Raw genomic sequence first — 15,942 nt, 5'->3', positions numbered from 1 at the left:
GTACTATATATTGGTTGTTGTTGAGAGCAGCATGATGTAGAGACAAAGACCCTGATTCTAGGGACGTCTCACTTACAGGGCTGCTTGTTGTAGTTTTGATAAAAATCACACTTTTATTAGCAGAAGATTATCACTAGAGGACTAGTAAACCTGCTGCCAGGTAGTCCAACCACGCCCCCCACCACTGATTGGCAGTTTATATACAGTGTACACAGAAAGCGGCCAATCAGTGGTGTGGGTGGGGTTATTATACAGAGCTCAGCATTCAGAGATCTGCATGAGAAAAAAACCTGCAATTTTATCAAAATAACACCAAGCAGCCCAGTAAGTGATACATCGTTGGAATCAGGGCCTCGGATTATGCTGCTCTCAAATGGGATAGCAAAAACCTGCTGACATATTCCATTTAAAGGGGCAGCTGCTACTAAATCCAGACATGGTGCAAAATGTAAATTCTGCTGCAGATTTACTGCTGTAGATTTTTAATTCCTAAAAATCCCTGTAGATTCAGAGGATCTCAACCTTTTCAATGCAAATTATTTTCAAGACTTATTCACAGATATTATGAAATATTACAGTAGAAATAAAAAAAAAAAAGCACAATACCTAAACCCCTTCCTTGGGAAAAATGTACGGCAAGTATAAGAAAGACAAAAATTTATTCTGGAGTCATATTGAAGTGTAAATAGAATTGTAACCATACAATGTAAACAGCAGCGAATGTAAGTAGGATCCACTTGATCTATATAAGAGGAACGTTTTCCAAAGCTGATCTTCTGATCCCACCGCTATGCTGGCTGCACCGGCATTGTGATCGTCAGCACCTGGAATATACGTCACGTTTTACTGCAGCTCATAGAACCAAATGATAAGACGCAGAGCAGTGCGAGGCTTGTGACTCGCTATACACAAAATATACGACATGTTTGATGAATGGCATAAAGGAAAGCCGATGCATTCAGATGTCTCTGGGCAACTATATGTTGTGATAGATAAGTTCCTGTCAGGGTGAGGGGCAGCATCCTATCTGCTCACTCATCATGACAGGTTTACAACATGTTGACTCATGGACGTGATCAGTCAGTCAATCGATGACATAGATGCACGTTCTTGATTCCGACAGGTAGGTCAGAGAAGTCCGTCTCAAACAGTTTACCTTCACCCATCTAGGATGGATGGCTGCTGACATCGTTGGCCATTATGTCCATACACAATTATTATCCCCTAATTGTGATGTACAATACAAATTTATATTGTGGTACCGTGTTAGCCAGAAAATTTGATGGAAATAATTTTATGCCCAAAAATGGCAAAAGTATTCTCGGAGTGATACCTTTATTGGCTAACCAGAAAAAAAAATATATATATGCAAACTTACAGAGCACACAGGCTCCTTCTTCAGGCAGGATTACAAATGTTATGAATTCATTTGTAATATTGCCTGAAGAAGGAGCCTCTGTGCTCTGAAAGCTTGCATATATATAAAGGTATCACTCCGAGAATACTTTTGCCATTTTTGGGCATAAAAGTATTCACATAGAATTATTCACTAATTAAAACAATTTATTTTTGCTAAATAAATGTATACATTTTTTAAAATTTTATTATATACATTTTCTCAGAGAACCTCTTTAAGAAGGAGATTTCAGAATGGGCTATAAGACATGTCCAGCTTTGCTTAATTGTCTCACCTTACTGTCCTTGTTGAACTGAGCTCCACTTTGTTCTTGGATGATATTGTAAGGAATGAAGACGTCTAGATGATACAAATCGGGACGTCTGACTATTCTGTCTTCACCCAAGTCCAACACAAGAGATCTAGCAGAAGACTGTAAAGAGAAGACCAGCGTGGTAACAACGCTTATGTCGCTGAATGCTTCTGTACGGGAAAGAAAGTTGTAACCAACAAGTGCACAAAAATCTAAACTTTTATCTTGATACGTGGCCAACTAGAAGTTACTGTGTAGCTCCACACGTCTCCTACATTAAATCTGACACGTGGAGGAACTGCTCACAGAAAATGCTGAAAAATATTTTTTAGGATTCACACTGCATTAAAAGGGGTTGTCCACCACTTTAATACTAATGGAATATCCTTAGGATAGGTCATCAATATTAAAGTGCCAGGCAACCCCTTTAAGTGAGGCATAATGAATGGTACCAGAATTTCACATAATGTAGCCTTCATTAGGCAGAAGGCCCACTCGGTTATATGAAGAAATCTGGGGTCCCCAAAAGCAAACCCAGTAATCACCAGATTCCCGTGTGGTGACTACTTAATCTGCTTTTTGGGAAGACCAGAACTGACCCCTATATTTAACCAAGTGGGTCCCCTTAAGCTACATTATCCTGTCTGATGAAGGCTACATTAGCTGAAACATTCTTCATCTTCATTATGCCTCATTTAACGCAATGTGAATCATGGACATGAGAAAAATCAAATTAAAAAATAAATACATTTAAAGCATTTTCTGTGCGATTCCTCCAAATGTCGCATTAATATAGAAAAAATAAAGAGCGGCGTGTTCTACACTATTGCAACAAACCTCTTTCATCATTTATATCATCATTATAACATCATTTATATGCACCAGCACCATGGAATCAATGGCACTATATAATTAAATAATAATAATAATATATACATCTTCCCAACAGCTTGTTTTCCCTCTATCTCCTCTCTGGATCTATGAAGCCAGAACTGTCAAAGAAGAGGTGATGGTGGAGATGGAGGGGAAACAAGCAGGGGGGGAGGTTTATATAAATGACTGGTCCCGCCGTGAAGCACTGGGCGTCTGTGCTTGGTTTGAACAGTCATTCTCTGCTGACAGTCGTTTACAGAGATCTTCTTTCCCATTCCAACAGCTTGCAAACAACCCACCATGGTATGAAAAAAAAATTATATCATCATCATCCAGTAAATGTGTCACAGCTGCCAGCAATTGGCTACTGTGGACACATCAAAGCTGTGATGATAAAAGTTGGCAGAGGAGGACCGGTAGCACGAGGTTGGCACAGACTTTTAATAAGGGAAGACTATTGGAAATCACATGAAATACAAAAAGGTCACAATCCTAAACCACATCTGAGGGTCTCACCACTTTAGGTAAAGAGATTTCAGCCACCAGAAAACTTGGGTGTCCTACAGGAGGTTCCGCCACAATCATGTAATCTGGTTTCACGGGTGAACTGATAAAAAAAAGGAAGGCAGCAGTATAATGCAAGGGTACACCATCAATTTATGATCTGTTGGGGTCGATCTCTAATATAATAAAGGGGCACTGATGCTGGTAATGAGGAACAGCCCCTTTCACAGTCATTCCCTGCACATTGGCATCATGGCCTCCACTGTGCAGCGGAACGACAGCATAGATCCAGCAAAGTGAATGGGCTTAGCTTCAGTTCTCCTGCACAGTGAAAATCTGGGTAGCTGCCCCACACCAGCATATTCTTTAAAAAGGGCAGCGGGGTTACTTCCAGGCTGCAGCCCCCTTATTTTTGGAGTCCAAGAAGTTGGATATCCTATATTTTTCGTAAGATGGGATTCTAAAAAAAGTAAATGCATGCATTAAAGCTCAAAGTAACCCAAACCTTTCAACTTCTGAGATCAGGGACTTGCTTGGAGTTAGCTGGGAGGGTCTGTAGGAAAAAAATAAAGAACATAAAGACATAATAGTTAAAACAACAAAAAAAAAAACAATGTCCACATTGTTCTTGCACCATAACAAGCCATTCTGCAACTTCCCCCATCTGTTGAGTATAACCCATCACCACGAGGAGTGGCGCTCCCCCATCTGTTGGGTATAACCCATCACCACGAGGAGTGGCGCTCCCCCATCTGTTGGGTATAACCTATCACCTCAAGGAGTGGCGCTCCCCCATCTGTTGGGTATAACCCATCACCACGAGGAGTGGCGCTCCCCCATCTGTTGGGTATAACCCATCACCACGAGGAGTGGCGCTGCCCCATCTGCTGGGTATAACCTATCACCAGAAGGAGTGACGCTCGTCATACTTTGTGTCCCTAGGGGAAATGTGGTATTATAAGACATGGATGAGCGAGGAACATCAGAGAAGAAGCTGCCGATGCGCAACAGCAGCCTACTCTGTCGTCTTTTACAGACTGTATGCCATAGACTTGTACCTTAGAGTTGGGACTTACCCCATTATGTCCATTTCCTGAATCATCGGTTTTGATTTGGTTCTGATATTCTGTTCAAAAATGGATCCCAGGAACTTCCGATTTTTCAGCATTTTCCACTCTGAAGGGAGACCATAGATGATTAACAGGGTCGGACTGGAACTGAAACTCAGCCCTGGCATGTGAGAGGACGCAGGCCCGCCCGACACGCGTTGAATGTGAAATATTTTCGTGAATGATTTGGGTATATGTCACAATAAAAATTGCTGCAAACTGCACTTTATCATCGATAGACAAAAACTGACATAATGTAAAATATAAACTTCCCTCCAGGAAAATGCTAATTTCTTTCAACTGGAGGGATGGATATATTTGTAATATAGAGCTCCATGTTCCCAAAAACGCTATGTTTGATAGTACCAGGAAAAGTGAATCCTTGCAGATTTGAAGCAGTTTCATGTCTATTCTTTCAGTATTTTTGCAGCGTTTCTAAAGAACGGGAAAAAAAAATCTCAAAAAACGCAATATCAAGGGGATTTTCCTGCCGAGCGACACGTTTTTTGTGCAGAAATGTTCTTCCCTTTCTTTTTTGTTTATATTTTGTGTTATACACCAGTGGCCAAAATTGAGGCAACACCTTCAGTTTTTCACCATCACCAATATTTAATGGAGGTTTTCACTGACCTACTTACTTGTACACTCGCCCTCTTCTGCGATATGTATTCTATGTTGGTTTATAGTGACCTGGGTGTGATTTAAGACAGATATTGTGCGATTAAAATGCGGTTTTTATATTTTAAAGCCAGTTTGTCATCAGAAGGTAAGCAATTACATGTTTTCGTTCTCAAAGTGTGTAAGCGGTTTCAAGAGACTGGTTCGATAAAGAATAAACCAGGTAGAGAAAGGAAGAAGGCTACAAGTCCTCAGACTGATAGAAGAATTGTTAGAATCGCCCTAAATAACAGGAAATAAACGGCTGTTAACATCAACAAGGAGCTTGTTAACACCGGAGTGACAGTGTCTGACCGGACGGTTCGACGACGACTGGTAAACGCGGGGTTAAGAGCCAGAATACCAGGTAAAAAGCCATTTTTGAATGCCTCACAGTGTCAGAAACGTCTGCAGGGGCCAAAGAACATTGTAAATGGACCATTGAACAATGGAGAAATGTTATATGGAGCGATGAGACACGCATATCCATCTTTGGCAGCGACGGTGTCTGCTACGTTCGACGACGACCTGGAGAGGACTGGTTGCCAGAGGGTACAGTACCCACCATGAAGCCTCCTCTGAGTGTTATGGTAGGGGGCTGCGTGTCCAGAGATGCAGGTGGTCGGCTGCAGGTAATTGAAGAAACAGTTAATGCTGAAAAGTACATCAAGGAAGTCCTTCAGCCTAAACTCATTCCTTCGGCACATGATGTATTTGGTGAAGGGACACCGTTTATTTTAAGATGGAGCCCCATGCCATACAGCTAAAAATGTCTCTCTTGGTTCAAGGACAAAAATGTCCAGCTATTGAATTGGCCAGGAAACAGCCCAGATCTCAATCCTATTGAGAATCTCTGGGCTCGGCTCAAAAGAGCGGTGTCAAAACAGCGGGCTTCACACAAGCAGGAACTCACTGCAGCCATCATCAAATCATGGCTTCATATCATCACACCATCTGATTTACACAAACTGGTAGATAGCATGCCAAGTAGATGCCAGGCAGTCATCAAGGCCGAGGGCTGTCCAACTGAGTATTAACATTTAGTGTTAGATATGAAAATAGGACAAATCAATGGCTTTTCTCCCACAGTCATCTGAGTGACAATAGTGTCCAATTTGTTGACAAATTAACAAATTTCCTGCTAATATTGTGTTTCTATATGAGATTTTATTTCTACTTAAAAACTTTACTGTGAAATCAAAAACATTCATGAAATTTGTATTGGTATTGGCAAAATGCTAAAAATTCATAAATCTTGGGGGTGTTGCCTCAATTTTGGCCACTAGTGTATAGAGTTCCTCAGTATATTTATATGTTGTCCCCCATCACCTTTTTCATCTCTCCTTACAAGTATGCCTTGTATCTTAATTAAAACATGGTAGTAAGTAGCATATTAAACCCTTTTATAATGGGTAGTGTAGAATCGCTGCATATTTCAGGGTTATGCGCTCCTGAGGACTCATTAGTGCTGCCCTCCTCAGGCGAAACCTGGTTGTGACCTCGTATAATATGGGGCTAGCCGGTCTCACCTACCAGTTTGGGTCACAAACCCTTTTTCGTTTGCTTTGATGTTTTACTCATTGTTTATTACGTTTACACCCCAAATCTCTCCTAATCCTGGAGATCAAACCTATGAAAGCAATTTATGAATGATCGTAACACCTCTATGAAGGGTAATTATCATCTCCTTCATAAATATACATTTATATGTATAAATACATATGTGGTCAATGCATAGTACTGGCACATGACTTATCACTTTCCAGGACCTTACAAAGCACCAGGAACATTTATAACAAGCGGAGGTGAAGCGATTCTGGCAGCTTAATAGGAAAGGATTCTTTACAGTTAGAGCAGTCAGACTGTGGAATGCCAACCACAAGATATAGTAATGGCAGATAGTATAACAGCATTTATAGAAGGGCTGGATACTTTTTTAACAAAACATGACATTGTGGGTTATAAATAATCTAGTAATAGAAAATGTATAACTTTGGAGATAGACCTAGGACATTAAAGTTCAAACTTTTTCAACCTATGTAACTATGCAAGTATGCAGAATGCACATTAGGAAAATGCTTGAAATGCAATTCCTTACAATATTATTTTACAAGTAATTTCCTCTTAATTTTCTGCTTTGTAAAGTGCTAGTTATAAGCCCAATCTATGGATCTAAAAAGTGCAAAACACTCCTGAAACACTTGTACGTATGTTCTATAATCTGTATTTCTTATGGTGCCTAAGGGAAGCCGTAATGATAAGACTCCTGCTTGGTATCAAGTACAATTATTTGCCTCCATAATGAAAGTGAATTACCAATGATGAAAGGGTTAATACTTGGACCCTGCATCAGTAATAGCCCTTGTAGTAACCATGACAACTATTGTGAGGGCATAAACAAGTGTCATAAAGAAGATTCCATAAAAGAATGCCGCACTGCCATGATCAACGCCATTACTGATGATGCGCCTGAGGACCTTGAGCTTGACCACCCCACGTAATGTGCCAACGTTGGTGTAATATGGAGGTTCTAGCAGGGAAAGGGTTTGTCTTCTTAGACACCCCGGGGGCATGGGAAGGTATCAGAGGGGGGGTCCCCAAAACAGGATCCCCTTCTGTTACTATGTACAAACAGCTGCTCTTCTTTGGGAGTTCATGGATGGATCCTTGACTTTAATGGGTGATAAATTGGGAGGGGGGGGGATACTCATCCTATTAGGGGTTATCCATAATGAGCAACCCCTGTAACCAAGTGCCCAACTTCTTGAGAGACGGAGCTGGATCTGTAAGGGAGAAGTGGTAGATCCACCTGGGAAATCAGATCAACTAAATTCGTTCCAGCAATAAATGTGGTGACAGATATCGCAGCTATCACATTAATAGTCTATATTTGTTATGTCGTTCTCTGTAAATATGTACAAATTCTAAAACTCCGTCATATATCGGCACTAACTCTCTAAGCCCAAGGGAAGGGCAGCCCTTGAGCCATGGTTCCCTAGAGGTTTCCTCCACAGGGGGTTTTCCTCTCCTGAGCGCTGGAGGGTGACTCTTCGTGAGTCGAGGGTTGTGCCATTTTCGGTGTCATGTAAATTTAAATAAAGTTGAGAATGTTTGACACCTAATTGCAATGATTTGTGTATTTATTTTGTATGTGTCTGATTCATTTTGTTTGGGAGTCGGGGTCCATCACACATCACTGAGTCCTATGTCTGGACATCTGCCGCCAGCAGTTTTGCCCCAGGGGTTGCCCCTGCTCTGGGGAGTTTGATGGAGCAGAGAAGACAAGAATTACAGCACTCATCCTCAGAATAAGGACTTCTATTACAGTACTACAAGCAGCTTCCTCACCTCATTCACACAGTGAGTATTTTGGGCACTAATTTACAGCAGTATTTGTAAGCTGAAGACCAGAGGGGAACAAACACAGTGAAAAATAGTAACTGAAACACTTTCACCTCTTCTGTTTTGGATCCACTCCTGGCGTCTGCTAACAAATACTGATGCAAAATATCGCCATGGAAGTGCCCTAAATTCTTACTGACTGATTTGACTGTTTGAGTTGCAGTCAAGCAACAGAGGTTGCAAGCGTTAAAGGAGTTTTCTGGTCTCAAAAACCTCTGTCCCCCTTGCCATTTTTCTCTATCCTGAACCTGTGCTTCCTGCCCCGATCTCAGACTGTCTGACCTAGTCCTTGTCTTCGCTCTCCTGTGTCTGGTACCCTGGTACCTCCGGAATGCTGCTGCAGTCCCGGGGACTGCACTGAAGTTGTACCTGGTGTCTACTGGCGGCCCAGTCTATCCTCACCACCAAAGGTTCTAGTGGAGACCCAGTAGACACCTAGTCACAACCCTCCCGTGGGGCAGTGGGTCCATATCCACCAGTGTTACACCCACATAGCAAATGTGGTACCAATATTCAAGAACGGGATAATATCTGAGCCTGGAATTTATAGGCAGGTAAGTTTAACTTGTACTGTGGGCAACATCTTTGAGGGTTTTCTAAGAGATACTAACCTGGAGCACCTCAATAAGAATAACCTAAACATATGATTATGAGGGATCTGTCCTGCAAACTAATCTGAAAAGATTCTATGGGGAGGTAAGTTCTAGGTTGGACCAGGGAAACTTAGTGGTTTTCGTCTATCTGGACTTTTCAAAGGCATTTGATACAGTGCCATACAACAGGTTAGTACATAAAAATGTTCAATATATTATATGGTAAACTTGCTCCACGAAAGAACAAGTCCTTGTGTTGGAAAAATCAAGGAAAATATCAGTGATGCGGTCGTTACCTCTTGACAGCTCCATTTCGTACTTGTTCTCTAGTCCCTCCATGGCCACGGTGATAAAAAATTCCCTGAGAAGCTCATTATTCTAATAAAAAAAATACAAAGTAAGGAGCTGACACAAAGGAGAGCAGACTGCTCGTATGTCGGAATAAGCAATTGCAGTTACCTTAATTTTCTCAAAGAAGGTGCCATTAATCACTATGTCGTACGCCGTGCAGCCGCCTCCACCTGTAGGACAAAGTGCACCAGGACTTAGATACTTTGCGATGCCGAATCAATCCATTGACCTTAGTTGGGCTGCTATGAATAATTAGCATAAGTTCTTAAAGGGGAATCCAAGTAGTGGGCAATCCCTTTAAGTCCCAAATCTAAACCAAAAAAGTTCAAAAGACAACAACAAACTTTATTCCGCAGACTGGAAGTGGACCTACCAGAACCTGTGGAGACGGCACCTTTGATCATTGAGCATTAGTAAGTTGTAATACTTGCTATTTTATCCCCTTTAAGGATATCTCTGGACTACCCCTTTAAAAAGAGACGTGCTGTATTAAAAAAAAACGTACTATTATCAACTTCAACGTGGGGCTCTCCAAGGCTCATGGGGACTCGATAGCCAGAGGGATCATCAGATTCCAGGATGCTGACTAACTCCTGCTCCGTCAGGTCCGGGGGCGCTGAGATCTGGTTCGACTTGCAGATGTTAATAAAGATTTTGGTATTTTTGGATGTGCGAGTTTTAATGCAGAAACCTACCAGAAATAAAAACAAAAAGTGAACAAAAACACAATAAAATCGGCAAAAGCCAAGCAGCATTTACATGTAACCAACTGTATAAGAAAAAACGATGTGACCCCCCACGTTGGTTGCATCATGTGACCGTTGCAGTCATTAAGACCCCACTGCCCCACTGTGGTATCTGTCGCATAATATGCACAAAGTAATCTGGATAATAATCAGAGGACGCCCATCTCACCCGGCTGGGGTCTGATCTGTCTGCTTTCTGGTAAGTTCGGTATTCTGCTCTGTATCTCCTGTTTGGCCTGAAATGAGGCAATAAGTGAGAATCAGTGAGTAACATGAACAGGATGGTTCTGCAAACAGATTTTTCCTGCACCAAAATAGTACAACTGTGAGGGGTCTAAAGCCAACAATACACATTAGGTAAATGTTGGAGACTGCCGCGCCCCCAGCGGCTGACGGAGGAGACATTCACCCGGTGATTGCTGGCCTCTCCAATTCATCTTTCGTACCTTCATCAGCATCTGTTCATACAGCGCTTCCTCCATGTTTGTGTTCATTTCTGCAGACAGCAGCGACTTGTCAGACGCCATTTTTTCGGTCAAAGACAGAAGCTCAGGGTTCTTGTTTTATAAGAGAAAACCTGAAAAATGAAAATATGTATTAATCTTCTCCACAGACAACGACAAGGGGAGAGTGCGGGAGCCCGACGGCCCACGACAAAACCAGGGGAGGAGTCCTGAGGAGATAATTTGCATATTCCCACTGCATTTTGGGGTAAGTGAAGAGTCTCCGTGAGCTCAAAGAACACTGGATTTTGGCTGTTGGAGCTGAAAAGAGGGCATCGGTAAACCGCGCGCCGGTAGGCATTTTGAAGCTTTTTTTTTAAGCTTTTTTCACTGTTTTCAGAACATTAACAATAAGAACATGGAAGAGTCCAGGAGCCATTTGGTGAGCTGCATATCCTGCTACATGTTCACAGACTTGCCAGTGGAAAAGCCAAACTTCACATGCCAGAAATGCAAGCTTGTGTACCTGTTGGAGGAAAAGTTGCGAAATCTAGAAGAGAGGTTAACTACCTTGAAAATCATTAAGGAAGGTGAAGAGTTCTTAGACAGAACAGAATTATCTCTTCATGATTCAGAAAGAGAAGAAATCCGAACTGCACCTGACGAAACAGAGGAATGGAAGCATGTGACCCACAGAAGCAGGAGGATCGAGAGGCAGTCAGCACCCATACTGCTCAGGAACCAGTACCAGGCTCTCACGCAGGAGAACCATGAAGAAATACAGCAAAATAAGACTTTGCCAGCAATGAATAACCTTGTAAGCCCTCAGAATCCTCCTGGATGGAGAAAGAAGAATGTTGTGAAGAAAAAACGGAGAGTGGTGGTCATGGGGGATTCCCTGTTAAGAGGAACAGAGGCCGCTATCTGCAGACCAGACATAACCTCAAGAGAAATGTGCTGTCTTCCAGGAGCAAAAATTAAAGATGTGTCTGACAGGATATCAAGACTCTTCAGACCTACAGATCACTACCCCCATTCCTGCTAATTCATGTGGGGACAAATGACACCGCAAGAAAGGACCTGGAAACCATCTGCAGTGACTTTGAAGACTTAGGCAAGAAAGTGAAAGAATTGGGAGCGCAGGTGGTCTTCTCATCCATCCTCCCAGTGGATGGCCATGGAACAATGAGGTGGAATAAGATTCTACAGGTGAACAACTGGCTACGTCGATGGTGCCGTCAACAAGGATTTGGATTTCTGGATCACGGAATGAATTACCTATACGATGGACTACTTGCTAGAGATGGGGTGCACCTTACGAAGACTGGAAAATATGTATTTGGAAGTCGCCTTGCTACACTCATCAGAAGAGCTTTAAACTAGAACAATGTGGGAAGGGAAGCAAAAGGCCAGAAAAAGCAATACACCTGACAAATACTATTGAGATCTCTGCTACTGGAAGTGGAAAGAAAGAACAAAGACAAAACAATTTAAATAATAAAAATATGGGAGGAAGAGAAACCAATCACAAACTAAAATGTTTTTATACAAATGCACAAAGCATGGGCAACAAACAAGGAGAATTGGAACTACTAATGCAGGAAAAGGAATATGATGTCATTGGAATCACTGAAACTTGGTGGGACGATACACATGATTGGAATAAAAGGCTAAAAGGATACAACTTATTTGCAAGAAACAGACTTGATAAACGAGGAGGAGGTGTCGCATTGTATGTTAGAAAAGCGTATATCTGCACAGAGATTGAAGCTTCAGAGACTGGGAGTTCTGTGGAAACTGTTTGGGTAAGAATACAAGGAGAGAACAACGGAAAGGACACCATTGTAGGCATTTACTACAGGCCACCTGGGCAATCTGAAGATATGGATGAACTCTTTATGTATCAAATGACCAAGTTCTCCAAAAAATACGACGTAGTGGTCATGGGAGATTTCAACTATCCAGACATTTGTTGGGAATCTCTCTCAAGTAAAACTAACAGGTCAAGCAAATTCTTATCCTCTCTTGCTGACAACTTTATCTTCCAAAAGGTAGGGGAGAAAACAAGGGGATCTGCTACTTTGGATCTAATCCTTATAAACAGGGAGGAAATGGTTGAGGAGGTAAAGGTGGCTGGGACCCTAGGAGGCAGCGATCATGCTATTATAGAATTTTGGATAACTAGAGGAGGAAGACATGTGAAGACTCAAACTTCAAGGTTAGATTTTAGAAAGGCAGATTTTAAGAGACTCAGAAAGAGAATAGGAGGGATCCAATGGCTGGATGTCCTTAAGGACAAAAATGTCCAGGAAGGATGGGAAATTTTTAAAAATGAGATTCTCAAAGCACAATCGTTAATAATCCCGAAAAGTAGGAAGAATGGGAAGCATTTAAGGAAACCAGGATGGATGAACACAGAACTTAAACACATGCTAAAAAGAAAGAAAGAAATGTTTATTAAATGGAAAGAGGGAGGCATATCTAAAGAAGATTATAATGCAGTCTGCAGATCCTGCAGGGCACGTATCAGGTTAGCTAAAGCTGACAATGAATTAAGGCTTGCAAGAGATGTCAAAAGCAATAAAAAAGGATTTTGGGGGTATGTCAAAAGTAAAAGAAAAGTCAAAGATGCTATAGGATTTTTACAGGATGAAAATTGAGAAATGGTAAGAGAGGATGTTGAGAAGGCCGAACTTTTTAATTCCTATTTTGCATCTGTTTTCTCTCAGAAAGAAAATGTAACATCAACTGATCGTCACTGTCCTTTTAAAGGAATAGAGGAATCCAAGTTATCTGTAAACAGAAAGATTGTGAGGGAATATTTAGCTAACATAAATGAGTTCAAGTCTCCAGGTCCAGATGAATTACACCCCAGAGTACTGAAGGAGATCGTAGAAGAAATTTTAGAACCACTCTCCATAATCTTTGAAAATTCTTGGAGAACAGGAGAAGTCCCAGAAGACTGGAGAAGAGCAAATGTTGTTCCTATCTTCAAAAAGGGGAAGAAGGTGGACCCAGGGAACTATAGGCCGGTGAGTCTGACTTCTATACCAGGAAAGATCTTTGAACAAATTATTAAACAACATGTATGTAAGTACATGGATAAGAATGAAGTGATTAACCAGAGTCAGCATGGGTTTGTAACTAACAAGTCATGTCAGACTAACTTAATTTCCTTCTATGACAGAATCACTGACTGGGTGGATCAGGGAAATGCTGTAGATATAGTATATCTTGACTTCAGCAAAGCATTTGACAAAGTATCTCACACCATCCTTATTGAAAAAATGACCAAGTATGCAATGGACCAGGCAACTGTTAGGTGGATTCATAACTGGCTTAGTGATCGGACTCAAAGGGTGGTTGTAAATGGCTTCACATCCAGCTGGATGAATGTCTCAAGTGGGGTACCACAGGGCTCCGTCCTGGGACCTGTATTGTTCAACATCTTTATCAATGATTTAGATGAAGGAATTGAGGGTAAACTGATTAAATTTGCTGATGACACAAAGCTAGGAGGGATAGCTAATACTAGAGAAGAGAGAGAGAGGATTCAAAAAGACCTAAATAAACTGGAGCAGTGGGCAGCAACCAACAGAATGGTTTTTAACAGGGAAAAATGCAAAGTACTACATCTGGGCAATAAAAATGAAAAAAGCATATACAGAATGGGAGGAATAGAGCTAAGCAACAGTACATGTGAAAAAGACTTAGGTATACTAATAGATCATAGACTGAACATGAGTCAACAGTGTGATGCAGCAGCAAAAAAGGCAAATACAATTCTGGGATGTATTAACAGAAGCATACAGTCTAGATCACGTGAAGTCATTATCGGTCTTTACTCCTCTTTGGTCAGACCTCATCTGGAATACTGTGTACAGTTTTGGGCACCACATTTTAAAAAAGAGATAGACAAACTGGAGCAAGTTCAGAGAAGAGCGACCAGAATGGTGACTGGTCTGCAAACCATGTCCTATGAGGAACGGTTGCAGGATTTGGGAATGTTTAGCTTACAAAAAAGAAGACAGAGGAGACTTAATAGCTGTCTACAAATATGTCAAGGGCTGTCACATTGTAGAAGGATCATCTTTATTCTCATTTGCACAAGGAAAGACTAGAAGCAATGGGATGAAACTAAATGGGAGGAGACACAGATTAGATATTAGAAAAAACTTTTTGACAGTTAGGGTGATTAATGAGTGGAACAGGCTGCCACGAGAGGTGGTGAGTTCGCCTTCAATGGACGTCTTCAAACAGAGGCTGGACAGACATCTGTCTGAGATGATCTAGTGAATCCTGCTTTGAGCAGGGGGTTGGACCAGATGACCCAGGAGGTCCCTTCCAACTCTACCATTCTATGATTCTATGATTCTATGATTCTATGACACGAGGGGGGGGCGTGGGAGCCCGACGGCCCACGACACGAGGGGGGGGCGCGGGAGCCTGACGGCTCACGACACGAGGGGGGGGCGCGGGAGCCCGACGACCCACGACACGAGGGGGAGGTGCGGGAGCCCGACGGCCCACGACACGAGGGGGGGGCGCGGGAGCCCGACAGCCCACGACACGAGGGGGGGGGGGCGGGAGCCCGACAGCCCACGACACGAGGGGGGGGCGCGGGAGCCCGACAGCCCACAACACGAGGGGGGGGCGCGGGAGCACGACAGCCCACGTCACGAGGGGGGGGCGCGGGAGCCCGACAGCCCACGACACGAGGGGGGGCGCGGGAGCCTGACAGCCCACGACACGAGGGGGTGCGGGAGCCCGACAGCCCACGACACGAGGGGGTGAGGGAGCCTGACAGCCCACGACACGAGGGGGTGCGGGAGCCCGACAGCCCACGACACAAGGGTGGGGCGCGGGAGCCCGACAGCCCACGACACGAGGGGGGGGCGCGGGAGCCCGACAGCCCACGACACGAGGGGGGGCGCGGGAGCCCGACAGCCCACGACACGAGGGGGGGCGCGGGAGCCCGACAGCCCACGACACGAGGGGGGGCGCGGGAGCCCGACAGCCCACGACACGAGGGGGGGCGCGGGAGCCCGACAGCCCACGACACGAGGGGGTGCGGGAGCCTGACAGCTGACGACACGAGGGGGTGCGGGAGCCTGACAGCTGACGACATGAGGGGGTGCGAGACCCTGACAATAATGGGAGTGGGATTCTGCACACCTACAGCTAGCTACTTATTGTCCTGAATGTAGTAATCACCTTGGCACATTCCCATCTTCTTACCTGTAGTACAGACGCCAAACACCACTACTCTGACTGCAATCACCCAGCTACAGCGTCACCACGCCTCAGCAACAGGGGAGAGTCTAGATTGGAGTTGATGTCTTGAGGGGGAGGAGTGATTTCATGGAATCATGATGTCACCGGAAGGGGCGGGGCTTCCTTAGTCCAGTCAGTGGACACTATTCCACCTGCAGCTGCAGCAGTGCGCACATTGTGCCGGGACAGGAGGATGGTGATGAGGAGCTCGTGTTCTGCGTTGTGCTGTGAGGACTGAGGCGGAGAGAACTGACCATGTGAATAAATGCTGTGCTGGCATA

At 43.5% G+C, this 15,942-nt stretch overlaps 1 pseudogene; it reads right to left on the bottom strand.

Moving 5' to 3' along the window:
• Positions 1-788: 788 nt before the first annotated feature.
• On the bottom strand, positions 789-15,715 carry LOC141191491 (PIH1 domain-containing protein 1-like; annotated as a pseudogene).
• Between the last annotated feature and the right edge of the window lie 227 nt (positions 15,716-15,942).

This window comes from Phyllobates terribilis, unplaced genomic scaffold (genome assembly GCF_046119375.1).
Source record: "Phyllobates terribilis strain yellow unplaced genomic scaffold, ASM4611937v1 Scaffold_46__1_contigs__length_10046794, whole genome shotgun sequence".
Classification (NCBI taxonomy): Eukaryota; Metazoa; Chordata; class Amphibia; order Anura; family Dendrobatidae; genus Phyllobates; species Phyllobates terribilis.
This window is presented reverse-complemented; position numbering and strand designations above follow the sequence as displayed.